Source organism: Triticum dicoccoides, chromosome 4A (assembly GCF_002162155.2).
Source record: "Triticum dicoccoides isolate Atlit2015 ecotype Zavitan chromosome 4A, WEW_v2.0, whole genome shotgun sequence".
In the NCBI taxonomy this organism is placed as follows: domain Eukaryota; kingdom Viridiplantae; phylum Streptophyta; class Magnoliopsida; order Poales; family Poaceae; genus Triticum; species Triticum dicoccoides.
In genome coordinates this window covers 718,500,064-718,503,692 of record NC_041386.1, presented here as the reverse complement: position 1 = coordinate 718,503,692, position 3,629 = coordinate 718,500,064, and positions in this window count along the sequence as shown.

Genomic DNA, 3,629 nt, shown 5'->3' with positions numbered 1-3,629 from the left:
TGGAACTTGCACTCTCTATGTGAAGTCAAAACAACTAGGAGGGCCATTTACTTTGGCTGTGAACCTATGATTTTTGTGGCCAAAAGATGAGCTGATTGACTGAGCGCTGGCTGTGAACCAAGTCATCTTAATACGATTTCTGTGGCCAAAAGATGATGGTCAGTTGGCCAACAAAGCATGCGCGTGTGGCTCCAGTTTGAGAAGTAATCTTTTATTGTGTTTCTGGCATCACATTCAGTGGCGAGCTGAGGGGTGAGGTTTTCAATTACTCTACCAACCAACAATATTAATTGATGTGAGAAGAGTTATTCCTTGAGAATTACGTACTTCTCTTGAGAGATTATTAAGAATTCCTACCCATGCTCGCTAACTCACTGATGAACATGAGAAGAGGAGGGGAATGAGGGAGGCCTAATTAAGTAGGTGTACAGAAAGAGTGAGCCCGAGGCAGACCTTGAGACGGGTACGGCGGCGAGGGATCCGCGCCCAGCGGTGGCGCCCGGGCTCTTCCGTGCGGCGGCCATGGTCGCCGGCGCGGCGCTCTTTAACTGGTGGCGGCGGCGGCCATTGTCATTGTCATCCACCACCGACGCGTTCGAGCAGAGTGAGGGAGTAGGCGTTGGGACGGTTGGGCCTTGTGGAAGCTCGAGCCCAATTAGGCCTTGTCATTCAAGTTAGTGGAGCCCAAGCAGCAAGCAGGCCATCCAAACTTAGTATTTTGTTTCCTCTAAAAATGTTTCGATGAAGCAGAGAGAGAGAGAGAGAGAGAGAGAGAGAGAGAGAAGCAATTGGAGGATCCGTGGACGAGGGTTGGTCTCAGATGGTTGGGCAGCGGCCCTGATGGTGGTGTTAGGTATAAGCCACGACTAGCCGCGGTGACCAGCGGGTGTGTCGAGGTCTAGGGCGAGTTCGGGCGCGGGTGCGTGGCCATGCCGGTGTCTGTCGTGTGCGTGTGTTTGGTGGTGGCGCTCTGCTCACGTTCAAATCAGTAGGACTACCAGCTAATTAAGTGTGTGCATGCACGACTGTTACTTGCATGGTCGGTAGGATGGATTTGTTAGCTAGCTACACGGGAGGACTCAGTTAGTTAGTGGGCTAGCCATGCACAGGTTGTTAGCTGCGGCCGGTGTGGTGGCCGGTCGTGCACCTGGGTATAAATTCCCCCTCATGTGCTCGGCGTTCGTCGCCAGACCGGGTATGTCCCAACAGGTGGTGCCAGGGTGCTCGTGGGCGGACCCTGAAATTGACAAGCATTACAAATGAACTATGAAAAGATTGAAACTTGGTATGGTATCATAATTTCATCCACATAGTATGTGTTAAAAAGTTGAGATGGTTGCGGGAAAAACTGGATGCACTTCAAGTACAAACTGGACAATCTCTTTCGAAGTATCATGGTTTCGGACGAAAACTCATCTACTACAAAGGGATTTCATATTTTCTTACTTATTTTAAATGCACTTCGTGTATAAGCTAGACGGAAACTTAAGAGGGTTACGGGAAAAATTGGATGCACTTCTTGTACAAACTGGACGGAAACTTAGAACTCTTCAGGGTTCCGAAGTATCTACCTAACCTTTTAAATGATTGCCTTTTTTTCGACATTGATGATTGGTCGGAAGAAATCGACGATGTCCCAGGTTCATATTCTTCCTGCATTTCTCCAAATATATACTTTCGGTGTTATCTAAACAGTGCGTGCATGCGTGGTATCCATTGTTTGTCTGTCCTGGAAGTTTACTGAGAGTAGGCCAATCATTGATGGTTAAAAACAGCAACACATGTAGGTCAAATTTCCCTGGTTCTACTCATCTCACACATGTACACCTTTTTCATTCCACAACTGTAAAAGTTCTTCAACTAATGGCCTTAGGTACACATCAATGTCATTGTCGGGTTGCTTAGGGCCTTGGATGAGCACTGACATCATAATGAACTTTCGCTTCATGCACAACCAAGGAGGAAGGTTATAGATACATAGAGTCACGGGTCAGGTACTATGATTGCTGCTCTGCTCCTCAAAAGGATTAATGCCATCTGCGCTTAAATCAAACCATACGTTCCTTGCGACACCTGCAAACTCCCCTACCTTCTCTCAATTTTTCTCCACTGCAACCTGTCAGCGGGTGCTCTCAACTTCCCATATTTCTTACGGTCCTCGATGTGCCATCGCATCAACTTGGCATGCTCTTTGTTTCTAAACAAACGTTTCAACCATGATATTATAGGAGCATACCACATCACCTTCACAAGAACCTTCTTCCTGGGGCGCTCGCCCTCAACATCACCATGGTCATCTCGTCTGAACTTATACCGCAATGCATCGCATACCGTGCATGCGTTCAAATCCTCGTACTCATCGCGGTAGAGAATGCAGTCATTAGGAGAACCTTCTTTGCTTCACACATACTGTCGGGCAATTCATTATCCTTTGGAAGCTTCTTCTTCATTATTTTCAGTAGCTTCCCAAATCCGTTGATAGATACACCATTGTCTGCCTTTCATTGCAGTAATTTCAGTGTGGTACCGAGCTTTGTGTTGTCATCTTCGCAATTTGGGTACAACCGTTTTTTGTGATCCTCTAACATGTGATCGAACTTCAACTTCTCCCTTTCACTTTGGCATTGTCTCTTTACATCAACAATGACTCGGCGAAGATCATCATCGGGCACATCGTCTGTTCCTCTTGATCTTCAGCTTCCCCCGTTGCAGTATCACCGTATTCAGGGGGCGGATTGTTGTCATCATCCTCTTCTTCTTTGTTGTCTTTCATCATAACCCCTCTTTCTTTGTGCTTGGTCCAAACATTATAGTGTGGCATGAAACCCTTCTCTAGAAGGTGAACGTGAAGGGTTTTCGAGTCAGAGTAATCCTTCGTATACCCATAGATAGGGCATGGACAATACATAAAACCATCCTGCTTATTTGCCTCAGCCACTTCGAGAAAATTATGCAGGCCCTCAATGTACTCGGAGGTGCGTCTGTCACCGTACATCCATTGCCGGATCATCTGTGTGCATTATATAATTAAATGTATCAAAAACCATTACGGAACATCATGAATAGAGAAGTGATCAAATTAATACAAGGTCATCATCACATAAAACCAAAGTACATTAGTGATCAAATGTTATTACTGAAAAAAATAAATACACAAAGTTCATACATAGTTCTACTTGAACAACATATAGCTCTATAGAGCATCTAACTAAAACATACATGGAAAGTATGTAAAACATTTCAATGCAACAACAAGTGCGATCATAATCGCAACTAAGGTAACAATTGATCCAACGACATAATGATACCAAGACTCAATATGAATGACATATTATATAATCTTTCTAATCATCAAGCGCATTGCATCCATCTTGATCTTATGATCATCGATGACATCCGCAACATGCAGCTCAAATTCCATCTTCACCTCCTTTAATTCTTTTCAATTTTTTCTTCAAGTAATTGTTTTTTTTTTCAACTAAATTTAACCTCTTGACAAGGGGTTCGGTTGGAATTTTTGATTCACATACCTCTTAGATAAAAACATCTATGTCACGTTGGACGGCATAATTGTCATAAACACTAAAAGAAACAAATAGTTATAAAAGATAATATACCACAACCGAATC